The sequence below is a fragment of the Microtus pennsylvanicus genome, chromosome 2 (genome assembly GCF_037038515.1).
Source record: "Microtus pennsylvanicus isolate mMicPen1 chromosome 2, mMicPen1.hap1, whole genome shotgun sequence".
Classification (NCBI taxonomy): Eukaryota; Metazoa; Chordata; class Mammalia; order Rodentia; family Cricetidae; genus Microtus; species Microtus pennsylvanicus.
This window is the reverse complement of record NC_134580.1, coordinates 47,517,313-47,530,538: the sequence shown is the minus strand read 5'-3', so window position 1 is coordinate 47,530,538 and position 13,226 is coordinate 47,517,313.

The following is a 13,226-nucleotide window of genomic DNA, read 5'->3' as shown; positions in this document are numbered from 1 at the left end:
AGACTTTCGCTCGTGTCGTCTTTATTCTCGCCTGTCCCTCAGTCCATCAACAAGCACAGTGGGTTGCTAGATAACATTGTCCTGGTAAGGGGGAGCATGAAAGAGGCCGTTACGAGCTCAGTTTTGTGCAGAGTTTACACACTCGTCATCTCATGAAACCTACTGCGTTCCCCGCCTCTTTCCGGCTGCTGGGTTCTCAGGGACACTCATCCTGGAGCAACCGAGCGGGAGGAGCATGAGGTAATAATTAGCAAGCGTGCAAGTGCACACTGTTCTGCGCCCCACTCCTATCCCCAGCACCCAACCTCCAGTGCAGCTTCCACGTGTCTTTCTCCCGTGATCGCCAGGAGCTCTGGGTGGCCCAGCTCCGGAAAAGCCCCAGCCCTGGCACCTGTCACTCTCCAACTCCCCCTCCGCCCACACCCCACCCGCCCCCGCCCCCGCCCCCGGCTCTTTCCAGACGCGCTTTTAAATTCTCAATGAAAAAAACTTCACGTTACCGAGAAACGGTTAGGGTTCTTGTTCACACCGCCGTTATCACCAACACACAACTACAAAAGGAAAAAGAAAACCAGCCAGACGAAGGCCAGGGATTTGCAAATTTTCGCCATTATTTTGTTGGTGTTTGGTGGGTGAGTGGGTTGGCTGCTTGAGTGTGTGCGGTTATTTGAGACAGAGTTTCCTATATCCCAGGTTGGCCCGGAACAGGCTATGTGGCTGTGGATGGCCTTGAATTTCTGGGTTTCTGCCTCCACCTTTCAAGTACTGGAAGATGTGCCATGTGCCTGGCTAAAATTTAAATGGGAGTAGGAAGTGATCCTCCGTCCTGGACGAGAGAGCTGAACAAGTCCAGAGAATGACGGACAGGACTGGGGTGGAGGGATGGATTCCAGCCCCAGTGAGTGGCAGAGGCCTTCCTGGGACCTCTGAGGAGCTTGAGGAAGGTCACTGCCCAGTTCTGTTATGGGCACTAGGAGAGTGCAGACTATAAAGAGGCGCAGGCTTTCCATTGGACTGCAGGCACTAGAGCTGGTGGGAGGCAGAATCTCACAAATTTAGGGGGAGAGCCCCCACGTCGCGTGTGGGGGGGGGTGGATGGTCAGGTACTCACTACACCTGAGGGAATGAACCAGGAACAGCACGGAAAAGAGTTAGTTGTCCAGACTTAACCACGAACGCCCCATTTAACCACGAACGCCCCAAGCCTAGGAAACCTCACGCCCACAGATCATGGTGGGAAGCCCTCACACTAGCCCAACCTTGAGAATCCCGTGGAGATTCTGCTCAGGTTAGGTCTCTGTTGTAAACCTGGCTGGCTGTGGACTCCAGATCTCGGGCAAGAGGAAGTGTGCATTGCATGCCAGCAATCTGACCTGCTCACGGGTCTGGCAGAACAGGGACAGAAAACCATCGCTGCTTCTGCGATCTGTGGAATAGCAGAGAACTGGAAGCAGCCCAAGCGTCCTCCAAAGGGTCAAGACATCAGCCGGCAACAGGAACAAGTATTCGTCAGTCTAGGCTGTGAGGGACATCCAGGGAAGGCCGCAAATATAGAGCTGAGTATGGGCCACCTCCTTTGTAAAAAGAAAAAAAGGAGGGGGAGTGGCTGTTGACATGTGTTAATGTTTGCTCACTAAATTTCAAAACCAAACCTAAAATACTAAACTCAGTGATGGATCGTGGAGGGGTGAAAATGCATAATTCAGGGCAGTTTGAATGAGAATAGCCCCATAGGCTCATATTTTGAATGTCTGGTCCCCATTGAACTGTTTAGGAAAAACTGGAAGGTGTGGGATTGTTGGAGGAGGCGTCCATACCTGGCCCAATCTTGAAATCTCCATCTTGCAGGTAAGATGTAAGCTCTCAGCTCCAGCAACCATGCCTGCTTCCATGCTCCCCACCATGATGATCATGGATTAATCTTCTGAAACTGTAACCCCCAGCATCCACTCCTGGCTGCGTCTGAGACGCATTCCCCACCAGGCAACCACACCCACCACAGTCTCCTAAGGACCAGAGAGGGCAACAGAAACCAGTGAACAGAACACCCACCCAACAAAGATGGGACCTGATACCAGCACCTAGAGTTACAATCATCTGAAACCCAGATGCCCAGATGCTCAGATGTTAATGTAAAGATACAATCAGTATAACAGCCAGGACAATATGTTTCCACTAGAGTCCAACACACAGCAAGTCCTGAGAAATGCAAAATAGCAGAAGCACAAGACAAAGACTTTATTAATACATTAGAGATCCTTAAAGAAAAATACAGTGTTCTTTCTGCATGTTTGCCTGCAGGCCAGAAGAGGGCACCAGATCTCATTATATGATGGCTGTGAGCCACAATGTGGTTGTTGGGAATTGGACTCCGGACCTCTTACCACTGAGCCATCTCTCCAGTCCTTAAAAAGGCCCTTTAAGAGGAACTTCATACATCTGTTAAGAAATCTACGGAAAAAAAAATCTAACACCCCTTCATATAAGTCCTGGAGAGAGCATGAACACAAGGGACACACATTAACATAATAAAGGTGATTTAAATCAAGGCCATAGCCAACATTAACTTAAATGGAGAGAAACTCAAAAGGATTTCCTCCAAAATCGGGAACAAGACAAGGCTGCCCACTCACTCCATAGCCATTCAAGACAATTCTTGAAGTCTTAGCAATAAGACAGCTGAAGGAGATCAAGGGAAGGAACACAATTGGGAAGGAGGAAATATCTTTATTTGCAGATGATGTAATAGTAACATAAGTGACCCTAAAAAATTCAGTGGACAATCTCTGCAGCTGATAAACACTTCAGCGAAGTAGCTGGATACAAAATCAGCTCACAAAAATCAGTAGTCCTCCTACATACAAATGATAAACAGACTATGAAAGGAACCAGGGAAACAACACCTTCACAACATCCTCAAAAAATATAAAATATCTTGGAGTAGCTCTAACTAAGCAAGTGAAAAGGCTTATATGATAAGAACTAAAGAAGATATCAGAAGATGGAAAGGTCTCCCACGGTCATGGATTGGTAGGATAATATAGTAAAAATTATCATCCTTCCAAAAGTAATATATAGATTCAGTGCAATCCCAACCAAAATTCCAATACAATTTCTCACAGATTTGAAAGAACAACCTTCAGGTTCGTATGGAAACACACACACACAATCAAAAACAAAGAACAAAACAAACAAAAACAAAACCGGCTAGGGGCTGGAGAGATGACTCTGCACGTAAGAGTACTGACTGCTCTTCCAGAGGACCAGGGTTCAATTCCCAGCACCCACATGGCAGCTCACAACTGTCCCTAACTCTAGTTCCAGGGTATCCGACATCAGCTCACATAGACATACACAAAGGCAAAACACCAATGTATATAAAATAAAAATAAATAAAGTTAAGAAAAAACAGGCTAGCTAAGATAATCCCAAAGAGTAAAAAAACTGCTGGAGATACCATCATCACTGGCCTCAAATTGTACTACAGAGCTATAGTGATAAAAACTACATGGTATTGGCACAAAACCCATAAATGTTGATGAATGGAGTCAAATTGAAGACCCAGACATAAATCCACACACCTATGAATACCTGATTTTTTTATAAAGAAGCCAGAAATACACACAGGTGAAAAGGCAGCATCTTTAACCAATGGTGTTAGTCAAACTGGACAGCTGCGTGTAGAAGAATTCAAATAGATCTATACTTACCACCCTGCACAAAACTTCAGATGGATCAAAGATCTCAACATATGCTGGGCAGATACACTGAATCTGAAAAGAGAGAAAATGGGGAGTAGTTTTGAACAGAGCATCAATAGCCCAGACTTTAAGAACAGTAAGTGGGACCTCATGCAACTGAAAAGCAAAGAACACAATTGTTGAGACAGAGCACCAGGTCACAGGCTACAGACGGAAAAAGATTTTTACCAACTGCATATCAATAGAGGGCTAATATACAAAATATATATTAAAAAAGCTCAGAGTGGGCCTTATTTTAGGAGTAGTTGATAAACATATAAAGGACTTCACATTTTTATATGCTTTTATTTGGCTACAGTTTGGTGGATTTTTATTTCTTTTGGTGTGGTGTTTTATTTTATTTTCTTGGGTTTTGTTGTTATATTGGGTTTTTGTCTGCTCTTTAAGAAAAAACTTAAAGTCGTGTAGGTAAAAAGGGGGAGAGAATGTGGAAGGACTTGAGGAGGGGAAGAATATAATCAAAGAATATTTACATTTAAAAATTGTTTTAAATAATTAAATGTAATAGTAAAAGAGAAAACAAGTAACTCAGTTAAAAATGGGGTACAGGCTAGGCAGTGTTGGCAAACACCTCTAATCCCATCACTCAGAAGACAGAGGTAGACAGATCTCTGAGTTCAAGACCAGCCTTGTCTACAGAGAAAGTTCCAGGACAGCCAGGGATACACGGTGGAACCCAGTCTCAAAAAACCAAAACCAAAACAAGTAAACAAAAACAAAACAAAAACAAAAACAAACCTGCTAAACAGAGAATCCTCAAAAGAGGAAACAAACGGCTGAGAAGCACTTAAACAAATGTACAATATTCTTAGCCATCAGAGAAAGACAAATCAAAACTACTTTGAGATTTCGTCATTACCAATAAGAATGGCCAAAATCAATACAACAAATGACAGCTCATGCTGGCAAGGATATGGAGTAAAAGGAACACTCATCATTATCGGTGACAAACATGTACAGTCACCACGAAAATCAGTGTGGTGGTTCCTCAGGAAGATGGGAATTGATCTACATTAAGATTTAGCTAACCCGCTCTTGGGCATGTACCCAAAGGATGCTTTGTACTACTACAGAGACATTTGCCCAAAACTACAGAGACATTTGTTCAACTGTATTCATTGCTGCTCCATTCACAATAGGCAGAAACTGGAAACAACCTAAATGTCTGTCAGTGGATAAATGGATAAAGAATATGTGGTACATTTATACAATGGAACATTATTCATCCATTAAAATCATGAAATTCACAGGTAAATGGATGTAACTTCCTGCCTAGCTATTGGCCGTTCAGCTCTTTATTAAACCAATCACAGTAATAAATTTTCACACGGTGTACAAATCTTCCACAACAGGACACATTCTCAAAGAGTAGGAGGAGCCCAAGAGATCATAGCACGCTAGGTAATCTCACAGAAAGCCTGTGCTCTTAGCTTGTACAGTAAAATTCCAACGGTCTAGTGGGGCCTGGTGGAACAGGCATCTAAGTCTCAGTTACTAGCAGACTGAAGGAGGAAGGTCACAAGTTCAAGGCCTTTCTGGGCTACAAAGTGAGAATTCAAGGTCATCTTGGGCAACTTAGTGAGTCCTGTCTCAAAATAAAAAGTATAAAGAGCGCTGGGAAAATAGCTCAGTGTTAGCGCACTGTCTACTTAATACAAATGGGGTCCTGGGTTCAAGCAAATCACATGACCAAGTTCCAAGTCACTGAACCTGAGAGAGAGAAAGAGAGAGAGAGAGAGAGAGAGAGAGAGAGAGAGAGAGAGAGAGACAGAGAGAGAGAGAGAGAGAGAGAGAGAGAGAGAGAGAGAGAGAGAGAGATCCAAGACAAGGGGAGGAGGGAGGACTTGAGAATAGCAATGCAACCTAACCTTCATGTACGTATGAGAGTGAATAGTTCCCTCCACCCAGCCTCACCCTTGACGCTAGGAAGCAGCATCTTCCCACAAAAGTGGAAATTAACACCCGGGGTTTAGGTACATAAACGGGACCATACTATTCTTATTTCCACTTAGCAGTGAGCTGGGACTCTTTCCCTGGTGTCTCAGTCAGGGATCTTCAGAGGATAAAGGGGATTTGTCAGAGTGGCTTACAGGCTGTGGTCCAGCTAGCGCAACAATGGCTGGCTACCAACGGAAGGTCTAAGAATCTAGCAGTTCAGTCCATGGGGCTTTCATTGTCAGTGAAGGAATGGTCTTGCCAATGAGAGTGAGGGCCAGCAGGCAGAGAGAGGAGGCTCCATCCTCCCATGCCCTTCATATAGGCTGTCAGAAGCCAAAGGTATGGCCCACATGAAAAGTCTATTTCCCCACCTCGAAAGATCTGGATTAAAGGTGTGTCTTCCTATTTCAAATGGTTTTCTTAGGAAAACAATCCCACAGGTGCGCCCAGCTGCTCGGGTTTTAGTTAACTCCAGATGTAGTCAAGTTGACTACCAAGACTAGCCATCACACCTGGTGACCCATTCAGCTCTTGCTTGGCCTTTGTAGCTGCCTGGAGTGTCTATGAGAGATTAGCAGGACCTGGGCACACACAGAGAAAGGGCCCTATGAGGGTGCAGGAGGAAGACAGCCAGGAGGAAGACAGCCGTCTATCCACATCCAGTAAGAGGGACCCAGGAGGGAAGAAACAAGCCCCGGAGTCTCTTCAATCTGTTCTGGGTCATTCAGCCTTCAACACAGCGACAGAATCAGCTTCTTTTGTTCATGTTCCCCACTCTGGGGACAGGAAAGTCTCCTAATTCCAGACATTCTAGTTTTCATTAGCAACAAAGACAGCAGAAATACGAATGGTCTCGTGCAAATGTGTTTGATGTGTGGGATCGTGGAAGACAGAAGAACTTGTGGGCAGATTAAAATAAAGACAAGTTCATTCCTGTCCTCTCACCCCTAGGCGAACTTTTCATCTACCCAAAGGCCAAGACCAGGAGCTCAGATGGTATGAGCCATCAAGGTGTTTAGCCCCTCACCTCTCTCTGCACTTTTGTCCAACCCACAGGTCACTATCGCTGTCTATTTGGCAGGGATTGTGAGTGGTTTAAGAGCCACTCTAGCCTGGTCTTAGTTTTTCCTCCTACAGTTTGACTGCTCGGTTAGAGCAAGGACAGAAGAGTTGGCTCCAAACGTCTGTGCATCAGGACCTCCACCCATTTCCAGCAGCCTCTGCTTCAACTAAGACTGAGCGGAGCAGGGCTGAGAATGGAGGAGGGGGGGGCGTTATCGAGAAGGCCCTCGGGGCTGGAATTGTGCTGCTGTCCTCTGGGATACATAAAGGTCTCCAGGTCTCCTACAACTGGGGTTTGCAACCTGCCAGGCTGGCCTTGGGTAGACGCCCAGGAACCTCATCTTATTGTTTTGGCTATAACAAAACCGAGGAAAGGGAGGAGGGCAGCTATGTATGCAAGTAGAAGGAGCAGAGGTATGGATACAAGGCGTGAGAAAGCAGAAACAGCCAGCAGTTCCTCTGCCAAGTGTCCAGGGCTTCAGAAGGTCACAGTCCTCCCAGTCTGGGTTCAACTTGATGAATGAACAGCCAGGCAGGAGGCAGCAAGCTATTACTGGCGGTGTCTAACAGTCATCACCCTGACAGCAGAAGAGGAGGCAGCCTCACCCCTGCTGTTGGCCAGATGTCCCCAAGGAGCTCCATAGGACCATGTGGCTAGACTAGCCATTACTAATATTATACTGACATTGACTTGTGTCCTGCCGACACCTCAACGCTTCACCGCCCATGGGAGGAGCCGTATCCTCACGTACCTTCAGGTCTGACCTATATGGTTCATCTCACCTCACCCTCGCCCCACAGCCAGACATCCTTTCTTGTCCCCACTGGCCACTCCTGAGGCTTCTGCCCTGGAGCTAGGTGGAGTTCCTCTGTGCTATGTGCTCATAATTCCTGAGTCATTCCATAGTTCAGGACCGTGGTTGCTTTGTTTTCAAGACCCATGTTTGGTTTCATGATTTCTTTTCTTTCCTTTCTTTTATATTTAGTGTGTGTGTGTGTGTGTGTGTGTAGTATATGTGCGTGTGTATACACAGTACAGTTTTGGGGAGTCATATCTCTCTTTCCACCTTGAGAATCCAGGGGATGAACTAAGGTCCCGCTTTTACCATCTGGCTGATCCATCTTGCTGCTTGACTTCATGGTTTCTTTTGTTTGTTTGATTTGGTTTTGTTGATTTGTTTTCCTTGAGACAGGGTTTCTCTGTGTAGCCGTGGCTGTCCTGGAACTCGCTTTGTAGACCAGGCTGGCCTTGAACTCACAGAGCTCCACCTGCCTCTGCCTCCAGAGTGATGAGATTAAAGGCGTGTGCCACCACAGCCTGGCACTTCACGGTTTCTAAACTGCTGCCTTTGCTGGCGGTGGGCCATACTGTGCCTCTGTGGGGACTGGGAGCCCTTGAGCATTTGAGGGTTGATTGCAAGAGATGTTTCCCTGCTTCAGATGGATCTTCCCTTGAAGAGAAGACAGGTTCACTTCTGTGCCTCCAGTCTCACGTGACTGAAGATACACAGGGTTGCACAGTGGGACTCTTATCCAAAAGGACTTTCCTACTGTTTAACTCTCTAGTCTCCATGTACAGATGGGCAGAACATCAAGAACCCCTAGCCGGAGAAGAAAGGGTTACATGCTCACCCAACAGCACCCTCCCACTCCACACCTACTGCCAGGTGGGACAGGTGGCCGTGGGTGTGGGCTGTGGGTGCAGCAGCCCTGGGGCCCAAAGCTGAGCCTGCTCCTTCCAAATTCAGACCCAGAACAGGGCAGGAGTTCTGTTCCAGTTCCAACCCTTATAGCAGCAGTTGTAGTGGGCAGTGTCTCCCGTCACCACGGGCAGTGCTGGCGCACAGAGCCATGGGGGCCCCGGTTCACAGAGCTAATGGGGGTGTGGCTTTGGCATGCCAGCTCACAGGGCTGGGCTGCCCAAGCACCATTCCTTTCCATTTCTATCAGTGGAATCGGCTCCCAGACCTTCCCCCAAACACGATGCTGTGCTGGAATTGCTCAACTCCCCTTGACAGAGTTGCCTCATCTGCCTTAGCGGCCTTCCATTAACTCACTCAACAGTCAGAGAGAAAGTCTAATTACGAAGTGCCTCTTCTTAGAAGGTCAGGGGCCCAGTAGGCATTCATTCTTGCTCAGCTTTCCCAGAACCACAGCACGCCAGCCTCTCCACGTCTACGGCAGGCGTTCGTGGAGTGGCTGAGATAACACTTGCAACCCTGTAAGTCCTACTCCACATCTAGATCTTCATCTCTGCTCAGCACACACAGGTAAACACACCACACAGAAACATCAAGGAGCACGTTTAAGAAGCAAAATAAACAACCCATGAGAGGCCAAGAGAAAGTCCCCAGAAGAATGACAAAGGCCTCTAGCTCGATACCATCTATGGGGTTTCTTTCCTTCTCTTTTGCACAAGGGAATCCATGTTTGTATTTTGTTGCTGTGTCTGCAAATTGTGTAACTGTGGCCACCAGCAACACATGGATTTATTCCTTAAAATTTACACACTGGGACAGAGGCGATGACTCACTGGGGAAAATGCTGCCTGTGCAAGCATGAGGACCCGAGTTCAGACCCCCAGAAGTCATGTAAAGTCAAGTGTGGTGACATGTATCTATAGCCCCTGCCCTGGCGGTGGAGAGGTGGGCAGATTCCAGGGGCTTGAAGGCCAACCAGAATAGCTGAATCAGAGAATCCAAGCTCAAAGAGACCTTGAAGAAAAGATGGAGAAGAAACTGAGGAAAATATCCTGCCATTAACTTCTGGCCTCCACACACTCAGCAGGTGTGCACAGACTTGAATATATATATACGCGCACATGAATGCACGCGCGTGTGCACACACACGCACACAAGTTTATGCATGAGCAATGTGGAGCAAGCGATGGGCATACAGATTAGTTCAGACTTTACAAGACAGAGCAACAGTTTCTTACAAAGCTGTAAGAACATCTATCATGATACTTAGAAGTATTGTCCTAGACAATTTTCTGATTTATATAAAACTTTGTTTACATTAAATTCTGCATGTGATTATTCATAGCGGTTTTATTCATAAACTCTTCGTGTGAGAAATAACCCAATGTCCTTTTTCTGGGAAGTGGATAAACAAACAATTAAATACTACACAACAATAAAAATTAGCTGGCTACCGATGCCCAGGATGGGTGAATCACAGTGCATAGCTAATCAAAAGAAGACAGAGCCAGATTCAGAAGTCTAACCCTGTGTGCCTCTATAAATGAGACATTCAAGAAGAAGCAAAATGTTTTAGGGACAGATACCTGAGGGAGGAGAAGCTACGACGTTGGAAGGACACAGAGGTTTTAGCGGTGATGGGAGTGTTGTTTGGTTATGGTGGTGGCTACACAGCTGTGGGTCTTAGAGCTCAGGGTAGCACATTCAGAAGGATGAATTTTAGTGCATGTAAATAATAATAATTTTTAAAAAGCTGCTTGGTGTTTATTAAGGAAGCTAGGAACTTCTGTGGTCTTTGTCCATGTCAGAAATCTCAAGGAACTGATCTGGAGTCAAAGGTGGGAAACAAAAGACCCACTGAGTCACAGTGGGGGATTCTGGGACTGGCTCTGGGATTTTGTTAGGTGCTAAAGATGGGCCCAGTGAGACCAACCTGGAAGGTGGCCTCCCTGAAAATCAAATAGAGAAGATTCTGTGGATAAGTGGGGCTTGGGGCACCTGGCAGTACCCCCGCCCCAACACTTCTCTTCCCCACCCATTCACTGCCTTGGCCTCCAGCAGATACAGCTTGGAGAACACCTCACCCTGCCCTGCCTTCGCTGGTCTGATTTTATGCAGAAGGAATTAAAATTGATTGGTGTTGACAGGGAATGATCTGCCTGTCTAATTAATATGCCAACTAATTTTCAATTTAATTGCTTATCTCGGGTCACCGGGTAACAAGACTCACTGCTACAGGCCTTGATGGGAAGTGGCAGGGGTGGTGCTGTTCTCCCAGGGCCCAGTCACAGCCTCTAGATCTTCCCAAGCAGTAGACAACCAAACCCTGGACCCCGTGAGACCCTATCCACACCAGCCACCTTCTCAATCGGGGTCTCTTAACCATCTACTGTTTGGACAGACCCTGCTCAATAGCTGCTTTGTGCTGATTCCTAGCTAGGGTAGACACTTGGGGTGCCAAGAAGCCAAGAGATGTTTTGCCTGCCCCTACTGCCACCACAAATTTCTCGGTCTCCCAGAGAGGATTCTCGCTTGCATTGGTAATTACAAACAGGTGTGGTTAAGACTGTGCCTGTATTCTCAGCACTCGGCAGGCTGGTGCAGGAGGGTCACTATGGGTTTAAACCAGCATGAACTACATTCTGAGTTCCAGGCCATCCTAGACTAGAGAGTGAGACCCCGTCTCAAACACACATACAAAGTCTAGCAATTACTGAATCTGGTTGCAGGGAGGGACAAGAGCTTCAGAGAGAAAGGCAGTCCAGACTCTACCATGGGGTGTTTTAGGAATTTAATTAATCTCCCCATGCCTCAGTTTCTCAAAAAGTCATCTCTGCTACTATCCTGTTGGCCCAGTTGTTATGTAGATTATCTCATATTCTGGGCGTCTGTCTTGGTGTCTGCAGATGAATTCTCTGGCCCCCTATAAGCTATACTGCGAAATTAGTTCCCTGCTCAATTAGAGCTCTGTGATCAACTAGTAATGTCTGTCAAGGGTAAGGAATTGGGGGCGGGTAGCAATATTCATGTTTGCTGACTCTTTTAAAGGATTTCACTGGAAGATCAGGAGCTGGGGACAAGAGAAGGGCTCTGAAGAGGCTAAGTCACACTCAGCGAGGCTTCTCATCATTTTTTAAAGGAGCTGCTTTGTGGGGAAACAGGGAAAAAATGGTGCCTATAGGCCATAAAAATCTACGGCTCTCTCAAGGGAGGCATTCAACCATTTATCAAGCTAACACAGAGTTGAGTCCAGAGGAGAGGACACCCACCTATTTCTTTCTTTCTGCCCTTCTCAACCTCTGGGACTGGGAATTTGCGGAGCTTGAAGAGTAGAAAGGGAAACAGAAAGAAAGGGACCTGCAGAGGAAGAATGGGAGCCTTAGGATCCCAGTGCCTGGGCTTTGTCACCTCATAGCTGCATGATCTAGGGCCAACTACTCAGTCTTTCTGGTCATTAGTTTCCTCTTCTGTGTTTTGAGGGCCAGCAACTCATCTTGCCCTCAATATTAGAGAGTCAGATTGCCTAAGTGTCCCGTGACTGTCAAGTGTGGGAGAGATCACAGGGGTCGTTTTAGACAGTCTCGAGTTGAAGGGGTGCACATACTACCCCTAGGCATGAATAGCAAATCCCATGGGTGTACACCCTCTATCCTGGGTCTGTCTTACTTGAAGGGGGACTGGACTTAGGTAATGCAGGAAATCAGATAACGTTGGGAGGGGACATGAGTGGAACCCAGGAGTCAGAAAGAGGGAGAAGGCTATGGGAAAGAGAAACAAGTCCACTTCCAGGAGCAGGAAGGGAGACGGCGGAAAGCCAAGGAGGGATTAGTGGGTTTGTCCTCAGGGAACAGGGACGGAGGGAAGAGAGAAGCCAAAACAAAGGGAGGCGTGTCTGAACTGTGAATTGGACTCTTTCGTTGTCTGTCCTAAGAGGAAAGAAATTCCTTTTAAAATTGCTTTTCTTGTCTCTGGATTGGACTTTGATTTAAACGTGTGGCTGTCCTGCTGGACCAAGCCACCTGGGCCACTTTTCTACTGTCCTAGAAGCCTAGGTCTGTCTTCCTCCAAAGAGAAGCAATGCCCCAGGGGTACCGGCTCTTCCTATGTTCTGACTCCTCAACACACACACACACACACACAATTGGAGTTTCCTGGCACAGGTCCTTAGCGGGTATTGCCGGAGCCTGGCACTGTCCTCCAGTGTCACCACTCCCACAGTTACATTTTCCTGGCACCATCTGCCACTTAGTCACCACAGGGTTGCACTTAGTGGACTCTCAGGCAGACCAGGTGCCGGGGTAAACGCGGGCGTGAGAGACCCTCCGCCACGGTTAGACGACAGGCAGGCCAGGTGTCAGGGTAAACCTGGGCGTGAGAGACCCTCCGTCACTGATAGACGACAGGCTGGCCAGTAAAACACTTCAGACCCCTCAGCCTCCAGGTAGGAAAGCTGAGATGTGACCATATCTTAACACACAGAGAACCGAGCCCTAGGTGTGTTCTATCATGTCCAGGAACCCCAGATGGCCACTACAGTGACCTACAAGTTAACCTGCCCAAGACAAGTGTCCTTCCCTTCTCTTAAATTCCCCGTCCCTCTCAACATTGGCTCTCTGGAGTTCCCTTCCAAGCAAGACACCTGTGCCCAAGCCCTCCTCTTAGCCCATTTCCTGTAGAACCCAATTCGAGAAAGGCAGGCTTCTGGCTGTTCCTTCCATCCCTCCGCTGGCTTGGATCTGGTCTGTAGAGAAAACACAGGTTACTT